The 16,505-nt window shown below is 40.2% G+C and overlaps 1 long non-coding RNA gene across 1 annotated transcript in view; it reads right to left on the bottom strand.

Moving 5' to 3' along the window:
• Positions 1 to 2,413, bottom strand: part of LOC131136624 (uncharacterized) — a 9,825-nt gene extending 7,412 nt beyond the window's left edge. Inside the window, exon 1 of the long non-coding RNA XR_009131772.1 lies at positions 2,100 to 2,413. This is a non-coding gene — a long non-coding RNA (uncharacterized LOC131136624). The remainder of the gene's footprint in view (positions 1 to 2,099) is intronic.
• Between the last annotated feature and the right edge of the window lie 14,092 nt (positions 2,414 to 16,505).

Genomic DNA, 16,505 nt, shown 5'->3' with positions numbered 1-16,505 from the left:
ATTGGATGGTCATATCACCTCGTACTTCAGTACGAGGTGCATTATTAAAAAAAAAAAACAACAAAAAAAAAAAACCTTAAACTGTATTATGGAAAGCAGGAAGTGAACAAATGTAACAGTTACTGATTGTAAAAGTGATTACTGATTATGTGATGCACTCAATTGTAATCTGATGCATGTTCAAATGAAAATAAACCATCACCATTACTATATAAACAAAGACATGGTGTGTGTTGTAGTAAGCCATTTTGATAAATACCCCATAAGGCCCTCAGGGCAACATCCTAACTGATAGAAATCAGCTCTACTGCAACTGGTCAAAAATCACGATGCTTTCAAGTGATCGTCTATCAGCGAAGCTAATCTATTCTCCTCTCTGAAAGGGCCCCTTTTTCAATTTAAATCATGGCTCTACCTAATTTGAGCACAACCCGCTTTAATACAACACATTATGTGGAACGGTTGTACCCTTCAAGCGATGTTCCTTTACCTGTATGTCTCCGCTTTGCAAATGGGCTGCAGATTTATGAGTCACTCGGGATGAAAGTCTCAGCCTAAGCATGAAATAATAACACTAATATTTACATAAAGTTTCAAGTCGTGTATCACTATAAGGTCGTTCAGGTAGGACAGCACAAGTTTACATTGAATGTGGAGGATAATTAAGGTAAATGCTGCAATGTTGTTATTATTATTGAAATTATTATTAAGTATGGAGGTCAGAAGAACATTTCTTGGGAGTCATTGTGAGGATATGACCTTTGATGGGGAGCAGCAGGGAATGTATAGACACGGAATGAATAACACAATCAGGATGTAGTCAAAGGAAGCGAGCGAGCGGCCGGCTAATAATAGAGCAGCTCTGAAGGTGATGTAGCCCAACAATGCATAGGCTAACTGCTTTAAATGGGGTCTTACAGCAAAATGATGATTATTATTATTATGATTATTTGCACCACCTAGCAAGCTGCTAGATGCGCAGATGCAGGACTAATAAATAGAAGAAAACTAATACTTTTATTATACAATAGAGGACTGAAATGACATTTGCAATGTTATAATTATATACTAGGAAACACATTTAGTCTGATTCTGAAAATAACATTTGACATTTTCAATCATTTTCCAGGAACTCTGTCCTTTTTGAATCAAAACAACCTTTTCCTTTTCCTCATCCTCAAACACAAGCTGTTTAGACTGCCCCATCTCCCAAGATGTCCCGAGTAACAGATGCTTTTCCTGAGTCTCCTGACAAGAGATGAGGGAATGAGGCTACAGGAGCCACTCCGCCAGATGTGAGAAAGCAAACTCTCTTTTTTTTTGGGAGGGAGGGGAGGCTTTCCAATTCAAACATCTCAAATATGAGGTGTTACTTCAGTAATACCTGAAGCTAAAGTAGACATTATATAAAGTGAAGATAGCATCTTTTTAGCATTCATTTACCACATGCAAGACACAGCAGTAAGTTAAAAAACATGCATGTTAGATTCTAAATTATATAATTACATTATAGAGAACATACAAACTAGATATGAGTCGTCTGTGACGTCATTTGTCGACTACAACTTGAAGTCCGGAAACGGAAACTCCTAATTATCCATTTACTCTTCACACTCTGTGATTGGCCAGCCACACACAGCGCCCGCCCCTCCCTAGACATACGTATAAACAGCAAAGTAACATCTCAGCTAACAGCTCAGCTCAAAAACATGCATGTTAGATTCTAAATTATATAATTACATTATAGAGAACATACAAACTAAATATGAGTCGTCTGTGACGTCATTTGTCGACTACCAACATGAAACAGGTATTCATCATCCATCATCCGGAAACGGAAACTCCAATTATCAATTCACTTTTCACACTCTGTGATTGGCCAGCCACACATAGCGCCCGCCCCTCCCTACTTATACAAATAAATACATAGCAACGTAACATCTCAGCTAACAGCAGTACACTAAACACACTGAAATAGCATGCTAACCATAAGGCTACGTTAGCTTAGCAGCTGGATGCTTACGGCACACAACACAATACAACGTCACAGTGCAAACACGATTAACATTGAACGAATGAGCAATAAGCAGGTTACTCACGTTTGTAGAAGCACGTTGGTAGTTCAAAACTTCAAAAACAAAGGTCCGTGTTTGGGCAGCGACTCTCATAGCTCCGGTAAGAGCTGCCGAGGTGCGTTCGGGTGCCCATTTTGGCGTCGTAATTGGGAACCACATTGAGGAACTGATCATATTTATTCATTTCTCTGCACTATAAAGACTAAACTTAAAATGAAACCATGAAAATGTAACAAAACGGAGAGCATACAAGCATACTCAGGAGTTAAATTGCATGTTGAGTTCTATATGGTCTGCATTGAAATGAAAGGTGCACCCCACCCTCATTACTTCAGCTGTCTTTAAAACAAACTGGCGGGCAAATGACGTGTTCTTCAGCTGTTACCTGGTGTCGTTTCTTCCGGTTTATGCCCCGCCCACCCAGAGTTCGATATAGAAACAGATGATTTAGATTGTACATAGATAATGGTGTACTTCATCCCTGGCTATGAGTTATTCAACCCAAACTGATGCATTGAGGAGCTTCTCATTTGTTGAAAGACACATCCAGTTGTGGGAAAAAAAAAACTGTTTTATTTACTGGCATGCATCAAGCATTACATTAAGAAATTATTTTTTAAAAATGGAAGGACAGTGAGGAAACTTTCATTAGTGGTTCAAATCTCTCATCATGCCAGAAATCTCTGGACAGGAATAAATGTGATAATAGACATAGAACCACAGCCAATGCATGCCGTAATCAAAGCTAAAGGTGGTCCAAACCAATTATTCACTGTGTGAGCTTATATTGGGGCAGGCAGTGTACAAAGTCAACTTTATTTTCTGTTTTCACAACAACGCTGTTGACCCCCGACCCAAATGCAGGTAATAGTTTGTCTAAATAAACATACCTACTAAAGCCGAAGCGCCTTTGTTGGTGTTCGGTGACATGAGCATCGAAAACTAGCAATCAAAGTAATAAAACTGTAAACGATCACCGGAGAATTGCAATGTTAGTCCCGGTTCCTATCGATGCTTGAGACTTAACCCTAGCTATGAACTCTGGGTAGCAGTTTACAAGAACGTAAACAAAATTACACCAGTTAATGAGAAACAGGGCTGCACGGTGGTTGAGTGGTTAGCATGCATGATTACCCCCTCGGGTATCTCTATGTGGAGTTTGCATGTTCTCCTCGTGCATGCGTGGGTTTTCTCCGGGTACTCCGGTTTCCTCCCACATTCCAAAAACATGCTAGGTTAATTAGCGACTCCAAATTGTCCATAGGTATGAATGTGAGTGTGAATGGTTGTTTGTCTATATGTGCCCTGTGATTGGCTGGCCACCAGTCCAGGGTGTACCCCACCTCTTGTGGAGCTGGAGCCTATGCCAGGGCACATATAGACAAACAACCATTCACACTCACATTCATACCTATGGACAATTTGGAGCTGCTAATTAACCTAGCATGTTTTTGGAATGTGGGAGGAAACAACAACACAACTGTAAAATTAAATAACATAGTTTGATGTGGTCTGATTTTTAAAATTGACATGAGAACATGCAGCTGATAGTATAACACTTTTACAGATAAAATTAGACAAATAATTCAAGAAAAATTCCAAGCATAAAATTGTGTATGTGTGTTAAATACCGTATTTTCAGGACTATAAGTCTCTCCGGAGTATAATAAATTCTACCAATAAAAGAATAGAGAAGAGGCTGAATAGGTGTAAGATATGCTAACACAATGCTTATTCAGCTACACAAAAAATAAACATAAACAGAAAAGGTGTCCAGTGTTTATGTAACATAAACACTTTTTTCATTTATAAGTCGCTCTGGAGTATAAGTCACAGGAACAGCCAACCTATGAAAAAAAATGTGACTTATAGTCCGGAAAATACAGTACTTACATTTTACGAAAAACTCCTAAAAGGGAAAGTAATTTAATGTATTTTCTGCACTATAAGTCGCTTCGGAGTATAAGTCATATTTTTTGTGGGTAATTTATTTTATGACCAAAACAGACATTACGTCCTCTTGGAAGACAAGTTCTAACAATAAAAGAATAGAGAACAGGCTGAATAGGTGTAAGATATGCGAACATAATGGTATAGCTACACAAAAAATAAACATAAACAGAAAAGGTGTCCAGCATTTATGTAACATAAAGAGTTTTTTCTTTTATAAGTCGCAAGAACAGCCAACTTATGAAAAAAAAGTGCGACATATAGTCCGGAAAATACGATATATATGTTCTGGCCCCACAGATAATTTTGTTAACTCAATGCGGTCCACGAGTCTATATATTTACCACCCTTGCTTTAGACAGGAAAAAAGGGACTAGGTCCTTTTTTTTTTTTTTTTTTTTTTAATAAATCAAGGTTTTGACTTGGCCGTGATTAATATTTCATCCCTCTCCTAAATTAAAAATGTGAGCGGTCATCACTTATTTGTCAAATTGTCTCAGCTCAAACGACGGATGTCACATTGAGTTTGCAAAAGGTCAGCCGGGGCCGACAGCCTGTGAAGGACGGGGATCGGATCAAAGTGTGCTGATCCGGCCCCCAAATAACCACCTTGTTTAAGGGGTATTACATCCAAATGGAGTTGCTGCTCGGTTACACTAAGTGGAGATGACATGATTTCGAATGTAACATCTGGAATGGCTTTGACATACTTAGTCAACATACCTTCATGGTCATATATATATATATATATATATACGCCAGTAGAGCGAGGATATACACCGAAGCTCACTATATCCTCTACTTAAGACTTAAAAAGCCTGCAAGTTAATACCCACATGCTCTGAATCAATACCACATTCCTTTCAGTGTAACCATAAATATGTATCATACTTTTCTCCTCATTATCATAACCACTCACATTTGCAGCCATCATCTCGTGCTGCTTTTTCCGAAATTTTAGACATGCCATAAAGGGAAACGAATCCATTAGTCCTCCTCGTTTTTATATGATGGTAGCAACCCATCTCTCCGCATCTCGTCTTGCCTGTTCCGTCTGGCAAAGAAATGCATTTGTGAAGGAAAATACAACAACATGTAAACACACAGCTCGAATAATCAACCCCCCCGGTGTTGCCCAGTAGACGTCATTTCTAAAATTAGAAAGAAAAACGGAGAGTGAAAAAGTCTGCTTGTACTTCTTGTTCAAAATGGCAAACATGTACGTCTATGTATGCGTGCGTCATCCACAGCTGCCACCCAAAGGGGACGGAGGTACAATGGTCTCTTCTGTGCACCGATAAAGACCGGCTAAGACAGAGATCTAGGAGTGTACCTCAGCTGTCTTTGGAGTCAATATATCCCTTAATGCCCCCTCTCTTAATGAGCCCACCATGCTCTCTGTCTGCTATACATAGCTTAGCATTGGGGGTTTCTGACATGTTCAATTTAGTAGACTACATACAAATAAAAGTCATCAATATATTTTATATATGAGCTGGTATCTCTTCCAATGGCAATGTAATATAAATAATACAACTTTATATAGGGCTGCATGGTGGACAAGTGGTTAGCACGCAGCTAGGACACCCAAGTTCAATCCCGCCCTTGTCGATCTCTGTGTGGAGTTTGCATGTTCTCCCCGTGCATGCGTGGGTTTTCTCCGGATACTCCGGTTTCCTCCCACATTCCAAAAACATGCTAGGTTAATTAGCGACTCCAAATTGTCCATAGGTATGAATGTGAGTGTGAATGGTTGTTTGTCTATATGTGCCCTGTGATTGGCTGGCCACCAGTCCAGGGTGTACCCCGCCTCTTGCCTGAAGACAGCTGGGATAGGCTCCAGCACCCCCCTACCAACCCTCGTGAGGAAAAAGCGGTAGAAAATGAATGAATGAATGAATGAAAAAAAGTCTGCACGGTGCACGGCACACAGCTAGGACACACGGGTTAAATTCCCTGCTTTGGCATCTTTGTGTGGAGGTTACATTGTTCTCCCTGTGTGCGTGTGGGTTTTCTCTGGTTTCCTCCCACATTCCAAAAACATGCTAGGTTAATTGTCGACTCCAAATTGTCCATAGGTATGAATGTGAGTGTGAATGGTTGTTTGTCTATATGTGCCCTGTGATTGGCTGGCCACCAGTCCAGGGTGTACCCCGTCTCTCGCCTGAAGACGGCTGGGATAGGCTCCAGCACCCCCGCAAAGTTGTGTTTTTTTTTTTTGTTTGTTTTTTTTACTAAATAAGACTAAACAAGACCAGTTTGTATGCTAAAAGTTGAAATACTTTTGTATTTGTAAGCAACTGGCAGGTCGGATTCAGAGGCTGGGATAGGCTCCAGCACCCCCTTGAAGTTATGTTTTTTTTTTTTTACTAAATAACACTAAACAAGACCAGTTTGTATGCTAAAAGTTGAAATACTTTTGTATTTGAAAGCAACTGGCGGGTCGGATTCAGAGGCTGGGATAGGCTCCAGCACCCCCGTGAAGTTTTGTTGTCTTTTTGTTTTGTTTTTTACTAAATAAGACTAAACAAGACCAGTTTGTATGCTAAAAGTTTAAATACTTTTGTATTTGAAAGCAACTGGCAGGTCGGATTCAGAGGCTGGGATAGGCTCCAGCACCCCCTTGAAGTTATGTTGTTTTTTTGTTTGTTTTTTTTACTAAATAACACTAAACAAGACCAGTTTGTATGCTAAAAGATGAAATACTTTTGTATTTGAAAGCAACTGGCGAGTCGGATTCAGAGGCTGGGATAGGCTCCAGCACCCCCTTGAAGTTATGTTTTTTTTTTTTTACTAAATAACACTAAACAAGACCAGTTTTTATGCTAAAAGTTGAAATACTTTTGTATTTGAAAGCAACTGGCAGGTCGGATTCAGAGGCTGGGATAGGCTCCAGCACCCCTGCGAAGTTATGTTGTTTTTTTTTACTAAATAAGACTAAACAAGACCAGTTTGTATGTTAAAAGTTGAAATACTTAGAAAGCAACTGGCGGGCCGGATTCAAACGCTTGGTGGGCCGCATGTGGCCCCCGGGCCGTAGTTTGCCCACCTTTAGTCTAAAGCATCCATCGCATCTATCTGCTCCTTCCGTTCTCCTTCTTGGCCAATCTAACTAATCCTTATGCCTCTCACATACATAAAATGCTGCTGCCCAGTCACACTATACATGAAGATCGTGAGACGGGGGGGGGGGGGGGGGGGGGGGGGGGTTGGGATGATGCCAAGTGGCACAGAATGCAGCTCACACCCCCCCCCCCCCCTCTTATTTGGGACTTCCCCCATTGTATTCCAGTGTCATCACATACTCAGCATAATACCTCCTGAAAGGTAGATAACTATTAATAGAGTTTGCAGAGCACCGCAGTCATATGGATGATGGCCCCCGCAGCGCTGTGACTAAGTAGAACTGATGTCTTCTGTGACAAGTGCTCGTGTTGTGTCATGCACTCTGCATACATTACAGACCGCTGCCCCCTCCTCGTCGGCCCCTCTTTCAAGCCCTTTACTCCGTCCCGTGCTTTTGTGGATGGCACCACAGCTGTCCCAAAGTGAATCCCAAATGAGAGGATCTGTCAGGGTTTGTTTGCCGCGGGCCTTGATTTGATGTTATTACAGCCAAGATGGAGAGACGGGCTCAGGCTGTGGGAGATGAGAGCTGCTGGTGGACACTCGCCTCAGGCCTGGCCCGGTGTCACCCAAAAACACATTTCTAACACAGAGCTGAAATTGATTTTTTTTTTTTTTAAATCCATAGTGTCACCGCCTAAAAACAACATTTATCTTTGATTCTTCAACACACATACTCCTGTTTGTGTTGCAGAGCCAACCCCCCCCTGCAGCCAGATGTTCTTCATTCATATTTCTCAAACACAGCTGCATATGTAAATAATCCATGATGTCTGCCGCTGGGTGGGTGACTCTAAAGTTGGCACCAGCTTCATTTTCTCGACACCTTGTTTTGTACTTTCAATCATAATAATAAAGGTCAATATTATATATGCACGACGGTCAATTCCACCCTCGGCCATCTCTGTGTGGAGTTTGCATTCCGGTTTTTACTCCGGTTTCCTCCCACATTCCAAAAACATTCCAAAAACATCCAAATTGTCCATAGGTATGAATGTGAGTGTGAATGGTTGTTTGTCTATATGTGCCCTGTGATTGGCTGGCCACCAGTCCAGGGTGTACCCCGCCTCTTGCCCGAAGACAGCTAGGATAGGCTCCAGCACCCCCGTGACCCTCATGAGGAAAAAGCGGTATAAAATGAATGAATGCATCATTTAGAGGGGGGAGATTTTTCATTTTGGAAAAAAAAGTCTGCACGGTGGACAAGTGGTTGGCACGAAGCTGGGAGCCACGGGTTCGATTTCCTGCTTTGGTATCTCTGTGTGGAGTTTGTGCGCATGGGTTTTCTCTGGTTTCCTCCCACATTCCAAAAACATGCTAGGTTAATTAGCAACTCCAAATTGTCCATAGGTATGAATGTGAGTGTGAATGGTTGTTTGTCTATATGTGCCCTGTGATTGGCTGGCCACCAGTCCAGGTTGTACCCCGCCTCTCGCCCAAAAACAGTTGGGATAGGCTCCAGTATGCCTGTGACCCTCTTGAGGATAAGCAGTATCGAAAATGGATGGATAGGAAAAAAAGTCTTGCAATAATTAATAAAATTGAACAAAGTGAGCCCTCTTGTCAGTCAAAGAGTCTCTTTGTCTGTGTGAGTGGAACCAAGGCCACAAGCATAGCAGAGATGAGTGTTGTCTCATGAGAAGCAATGTCAGGTAACGATCAAAGCGGTTGCCCAAATGGCGACAAAACGCCAAAAAGCAACAAACAACAAAACCACCGACCCATTTCCCAGTGGGGGAAAACCACACATGTAGATGCATAGCCTTCATCCCGACAGCCAACACTCGCTGACATGTTTGGTCGACAAAGTAAATCCAAACGGAAGAGTGCAAAATGCTGTGTGCTCACAGAAAGCGAACTTTTGAAATGCTGTTCTTTAATGGAGTTGAAAATCCAGCATTTACTTTGACAGACAGGACAAATTGCCTGTGAGAAAATACACTACATGTCAAAAACGCCAATTCCACAACTTTACAACAAGGAGAGATGACATATCAAAGGAAGTGAGACAAAAAATATATAATAATGATAATTCATTCATTTGTTACCGCTTATCCTCACGATAAGCTGGAGCCTATCCCAGCTGTCTTCGGGCGAGAGGCGGGGTATACCCTGGACTGGTGGCCAGCCAATCACAGGGCACATATAGACAAACAACCATTCACACTCACATTCATACCTATGGACAATTTGGAGTCGCTAATTAACCTAGCATGTTTTTGGAATGTGGGAGGAAACCGGAGCATGCAAACTCCACACAGAGATGGGTGGAATTGAACTTGGGTCTCCTAGCTGTGAGGCCTGCGCGCTAACCACTTATCTACCATGCAGCCTGTGTTTATTATTATGATTACTAAATTCATGTTTTTGAGCTGCAATAAAAGCCTGTTATTCTGGTGATCAAGTCAGGTGCTCATCTCACTTATACTCACTTATACACGATACTTTTTACTCAAACATTTTCAACATCGGCTGCACGGCGTACAAGTGGTTAGGGCACACGCGTCACAGCTATGAGACCCGAGTTCAATTCCACCCTTGTCCATCCATCTCTGTGTGGAGTTTGCATGTTCCCCCGCGACCCTTGTTAGGATAAGCGGTAGAAAATGGGTGGATAGATTTCCCTAAATTCAGTTTACCAAGCAGAAGCTAATGTAAATAGCATCGCTAGTCACCACAACATCAACTCAGTGAGCAAAGATAGCTTTCATCAACTAATTAGCTAGTTAGCAAACAATGATTTTTACTTATGTACTAATGTACTAAAGAACAGAAAAAAAAATCAATCCAGGCTAGTTACCCAATAACTACTTTAAAATTGTGTGTTTTACTCATTAGTTCATCATTCATTCTTGATTTTTTCCTTAGTCGCGCCTGTAGTGTTTTTGCGTACTTATTATAATTGAGACCTTTTTTGTGTTGTTTATGTTGTGGTATAATTGTTTAGATGTTTGAGCCGTCACAAAAGCAAAAAAATAATAATGTGAAAGTGAAAGTTAGGCTTGAAATGTATTTTTTGGGGGGGAACTTTTTTTTGGGTGGGGGGAACTTAGTTAATGGTGTTGTATTTGTAAATAACTTATTTTTATGTAAAACAACCCTTATTTTTTGTACAATTAGGTACTCACCTTAACCACTACTCATTAGTTACCCAATGACTACTTTGAAATTGTGTGTATTACTCATTAGCTTAGCATTCATTCTTATTTTTTCCTCAGTAGCGCCTGTAGTTTTTTTGTGTACTTATTATAATTGAGACCTTTTTTGAGTTGTTTATGTTGTGTTTAGACGTTTGAGCCGTCACAAAGCAAAAAAATAATGATGTGAAAGTGAAAGTTGTGCTTGAAATGTATTTTTTAGGGGGAACTTTTTCCTGATATTTATGATTTTTACTTATGTTGATTACTAAAGAACCGAAAAAAAAATTCAATCCAGGCTCTGTATATTGTTAATTGTAAAGTTTTCTGTAGGATACCAACTGTACAGCTTCCACTTTCCTTCTAGATTGATGAAGACAAACATCCTCCACTGGACGTCCATTTTCGACAGAATTTGGGCCCCCCCTCAGGATGTGCGTCTCCTGCTGCTCCCCACATGAGAAACATTACACCGGCTTTTACTGTAATTGTGATATTGAATGTTGAGCGCCTCCGTGTCGACCATAACTCTCAAAGCCGCTACCAGCTCGTAACTCACCGCCACCTATACACCTTTTTTTTTTTTCCGGAAGGTGCTATCCCGTCCCAATTCAAAACCACTCTCTCTCCCTGCCATCCCACTAATGTGACGTCAACCCACTGCCCTGCTATGAAATCTGCAATTGTGCATTTTCTTGACGTGTGATTGACGAGCAGAGTAGCGCCATTAAAGCTGAACCCGGACCCGGGCCGCACTCTGCAGTCTATAGGAATATTTCCAAGCTGGTATCAAATCCATGTCCTCTGCCCCTAATACCAGGATATGACTCTGACCACCCATGGATTCTGTTTTTGTCTGTAATGAAAGTCTCTCAGGGGATCTAGTCCAGGGATTCTTTTCCTCAGGGGTCAAGGAGAGGTTGAGGCTTCTGGTTCAAGCGGCACTCGGAACAGAGGGTGGATTACAGGAATGTAGCGGCTAAACTCCTCTGGAGATATGATGGAGCAGAGCTGCAGGGCAACTTCACAGTAGTTGCTATGTCAACTGTGTGTGTTTATACTATAGACTGCCCTGGAAAAATATATACCCTGCTATTATTATAACGCACGCATGTTGAAAGAAGCACTTCACCTATCACAATGTTTACATGACACTAGAGAAGCGGGAATGATGGGGTCTTTGCTTTTGACGTATTTCGAAACACGTTAGCCCCTCCGAATAAGGACATAACAGCGAATCAATCACTTACCAAAATGTCTATCATATTCATAATTGAAAAAAAATACATATTACATGAAAAGTGCTACATTATAGCAGCTATTCCAGAAAAATTGCAGAAAACGTATTATTGTTTGGGTCACATGTTAAGCTCTGACCCAAAAGCAAGCAGTAAAAAGTAAGCAGCCACTACTTATAGTACCACTTCCACACATAACAGGAGGAACTTTTTTAAAACTGTTATTTTGGACATGCCGTGGCGGACTACCTCAAATGAAGTGAAGAAGAAAGACAAAGTAAGTAGCCAATACTTATAGTACCACTTCCACACATAACAGGAGGAACTTTTTTAAAACTGTTATTTTGGACATGCCGTGGCTGACTACCTCAAATGAAGTGAAGAAGAAAGACAAAGTAAGCAGCCACTACTTATAGTACCACTTCCACACATAACAGGAGGAACCTTTTTTTAAAACTGTTAATTTGTACATGCCGTGGTGGACTACCTGCAACATGAAGGTGATGTATCAATGTAACAGAATTTTACGTAATTAGTTTTTCAATATTTTTTGGCTAATCATAGTCCATTAGTGGCTGCGACCAGTCCAGGATGTTCACTCGAAGACCGCTGGGAAAGGCTCCAGCATACCACTACGACCGTAGTAAGTATAAGCGGCATAGAAAAAGGATGAATGGATGGCTAGTCCATCGTCAACAATGAAACAGTGGTCATTTATTCATTCTTGAATCACTTACCAAAATGTCTATCATATTCATAATTGAAAAAAAAATACATATTATATGTAAAGTGTTACATTATAGCAGCTATTCCAGAAAAATTGCAGAAAACTTATTATTGATTTGGGTCACATGTGTCGTCACATGTTAAGCTCTGACCCAAAAGCGTCCAGATTGGATCTAAAATAGTGTCACCTTTTTTTTGGGGGGGGGGGGGGGGATTTATTCTAAAAGGACAAAGTAAGCAGCTACTACTTATTGTACCACTTCCACACAGAAAAGGAGGAACTTTTAAAAAACTTTAAAAAAAAAATGTTTTTAATTTTGGACATGCCTAACGGACTACCTGCAACATGAAGGTGATGTATCAATGTAACAACATTCTACATAAAAGTTACAGTTTTTCAATATTTTTTGGCTAATCATAGTCCATAGTGGCTGCGACCAGTCTAGGGTGAGCGAATTATGGGAGGCTGTGATTGATTCCAAGTGGATAGGATGTATTGTTCAGCAGTTATTCGCGGAAAAACATCGTCCATTGAGATTAAATTGTTATAAATCAAATTAAAATTTTGTCGAAATTTTTTTTTTGTCGAAGTGTCAACGGGCCAGATTTTCAAAAAGTAAAAGGACCATTCTGAGTCAATTGAACCCAACTTTTAATGTACGATTTTTGGAATCATTTGCGAATTAGTGGTTAGCGTTAGGGTTAGGGTTAGGATTTGGGTTAGGGTTCGGGGTTAAGGTTGTGTTCATAGATTGTGAACAATAGCAATTGAAGAGAGAAGCTAAGGATTCTGGATCTGAATCTAATCCAATAATTACAGCATCACTTGTGTATGCAAATATTGATTGATATACCATTGAATGTCAACATGAAGCTAGCAGTATTGCTTGGAGGAATAATAAATGGGTGTGTCAATTACTTGTAGTATTTTGCCATTTGCTGATAGTCCGGGGACTTTTACCCCCCACTGTAGATAGATAGAGACATGACTAATGTCAAAAAAACTCACGTCGACATGTTCTGTCACTTCATAACAACACTTCATTACTGCAACTTTCCTGCTGCGTGGATTAGTCGTTCTGTTTATGTTGCTGGGGAAAAAAAAAAAAAAAACATCCAGTTATAAATGCAGCACTTACATTTTTGCCCGATATCCTACCAGATCCTCGTGAGAGCACTTTGATTGTGGCGTCGCTCATTCAAGAAGTAATTACAGCATCCCTGAAATGTAAACTCAGACTGACTTGGGGTCCACAGCAAGCCGAGCTGTGTCTTTGCTGATAAGTACAGCAGTAAGCTGTCTAAAATATTCATGCGCTGATGCAGAGTTGTTGTCCCTTGATGGGCTTCACCATGTGCAACATCTGTTCCTGATGTCATGCACGTTCCACAGTGCCAGAAATGCCCTGAAGGCGTCCGTCACGTCTCTGCTACGCCGTAAACACACACACACACAAACGCTCTGCTAAGATAAATATCTGTGTGGCAATGATGGCGAGGCAGTCGACTGGGCAGAGCTATCGAACACCTCTGCTAATCCATACATATTGATTGGCTACTGCGGATCAGCGGTTCTGCTACTCACTGATGAATGTCTCAGTTGAGTGTTGTCTTCGAGGATTCATGATAATAGTGTTTTCAAATATAATAAATGAGGTCAAATGGTATTAATTTGATCAGCTGACCAAAGCGTACAGATAGGAGAACTATGATCTCAGGGAAGAAGTACATTTGAAACACTTCTATGCTAGGACTACGTTAAAAAGCCATAGCATTTCAGTATGTGGAATCAAACTATGGAATGGATTGAGTAAGACCCTCAAACAATGCACAACGATGAGCCAATTCAAGAAACAATACAAGCAGTTGATGTTTGCTAAATACAAGGATGAAGAGTCTTGAACCAGTCATGATGTGCTATACATATCACTATATTGACACTTACTATGGTACCCATTATGTCATTGGATGGTCATATCACCTCGTACTTCGGTACGAGGTACATTATAAAAAAAAAACAAAAAAAAAAAACCTTAAACTGTATTATGGAAAGCAGGAAGTGAACAAATGTAACAGTTACTGATTGTAAAAGTACCAGATGGAGGGGTAGGATTTAATAAGCAGTTGATGTTTGCTAAATTAAAATTAAAATTAAAATTAAAATTAAAATTAAAATTAAAATTAAAATTAAAATTAAAATTAAAATTAAAATTAAAATTAAAATTAAAATTAAAATTAAAATTAAAATTAAAATTAAAATTAAAATTAAAATTAAAATTATGAATAAACCTTGTACTTTGGTATGTGACAAAAAATAAAAATAAAAATAAAAATAAAAATAAAAATAAAAATAAAAATAAAAATAAAAATAAAAATAAAAATAAAAATAAAAATAAAAATAAAAATAAAAATAAAAATAAAAATAAAAATAAAAATAAAAATAAAAATAAAAATAAAATAAATAAACCTTGTACTTTGGTACATGACAAAAAAATAAAAAAACTTAAACTATATTAGGAAAGCAGGAAGTGAACAAATGTAACAGTTACTGATTGTAAAAGTACCAGATGGAGGGGTAGGATTTAATAAGCTTTGCTTCTTCCTACTCCTTTTGGACATGTGGAACTGTGAACTGATTATGTGATGCATTCAATTGTAATCTGATGCATGTTCAAATGAAATAAAACCATTACCATTAACATTACCATTACATGCCTGTGACGTAAGACAGTCAGAGCTTTCTCCATCACTCTGCTTGCTTCAAGAACGACGCACGACTAGCCGGCTGTTTGTTTCGTGCCATGATCTGGTGCAGCTCTGCACTGCTATAAATAATGAATGACTCGTCCGCTGTCACTTTTCATAGCATGTCAAGCCACGGCTCGGCCATTATTAGGGTCTATCCTCCACCCCCTTTTTCTCTCTGACTCCAGTTTTGTTATTGTTCTGCTTGACTTGCCTGCACACCTCCTCTGTGGGTCAGCTGTCAATCCGGATCGATGTATCTGACGGTTGCCCCAGAGAGAAGAAAGAGTTGCTTCGGGTGATATTGTAAAGAAAGAAACGAAAAAAAAAACACCTCTGAAGCAGAAGAGTGACGGCAGGGAATCTTTAGCGATCAGGCTCAGGTAGCAAAGCAACCTCAGCTAACATGTTATCTGTCTATTTGTGCTGAAGGCTGTCAGAGTTGTGGCTAAAGGGACGTGGACACAAAAATCCCGTTTTCACTTTTAATACCATTTGTCCTCTTCAGGGTCACAACAGAAGCCGCAAAGCCTCAAAGTCAGCCTTGTGAAACTTCACATCCAATGGCTCCACACATTTACACAATAATACTATTTTCATTTGCTTTATTCTTTTTTTTAACTTTTTCACTTTGGAGTTTAGCTAGAAAAGTTAGTTTGTGTATATCTATTCATCTTCTAATAATGGATGGATGGAAGATCCATGTACGAACCAATCTGTCAAACTGCATCGCGTGTGTACTTTTGTGATAATAAATAAAATGTTGCCTAATTAAAATGCAAAACTAACAATTTATTGACACAATACATCATTGGCTAATATTTTCCAGTATTGCAGAAACATTCATTCATTCATTTTGCTTGTGCTGGAGCCTATCCCAGCTGTCTTCGAGCCCTGGACTGGTGGCCAGCCAATCACAGGGCACATATAGACAAACAACCATTCACACTCACATTCATACCTATGGACAATTTGGAGTCGCTAATTAACCTAGCATGTTTTTGGAATGTGGGAGGAAACCGGAGCATGCAAACTCCACACAGAGATGGCGGAGGGTGGAATCGAACTTGGGTCTCCTAGCTCTGAGGCCTGTGTGCTAACCACTCGTACACCGTGCAGCCTGTTTTCTACATTCATTAATTTTCCACAGCTTTTCCTCACGAGGGTCACGGGGGTGCTGGAGCCTATCCCAGCTGTCTTCGGGCGAGAGGCGGGGTACACCCTGGACTGGTGGCCAGCCAATCACAGGGCACATATAGACAAACAACCATTCACACTCACATTCATACCTATGGACAATTTGGAGTCGCTAATTAACCTAGCATGTTTTTGGAATGTGGGAGGAAACCGGAGTGCCCGTAGAAAACCCACGCATGCACGGGGAGAACATACAAACTCCACACAGAGATAACTCGAAGGTGGAATTGAACTCAGGTCTCCTAGCTGTGTAGCCTGCACGCTAACCACTCGATCACCGCTTATAAGGCATTTAAAAGACTCATCAAAAG

Source organism: Doryrhamphus excisus, chromosome 10, assembly GCF_030265055.1.
Source record: "Doryrhamphus excisus isolate RoL2022-K1 chromosome 10, RoL_Dexc_1.0, whole genome shotgun sequence".
Taxonomy (NCBI): Eukaryota; Metazoa; Chordata; class Actinopteri; order Syngnathiformes; family Syngnathidae; genus Doryrhamphus; species Doryrhamphus excisus.
The sequence above is the reverse complement of the archived record's forward strand: the minus strand, read 5'-3'. Positions and strand labels throughout refer to the sequence as shown.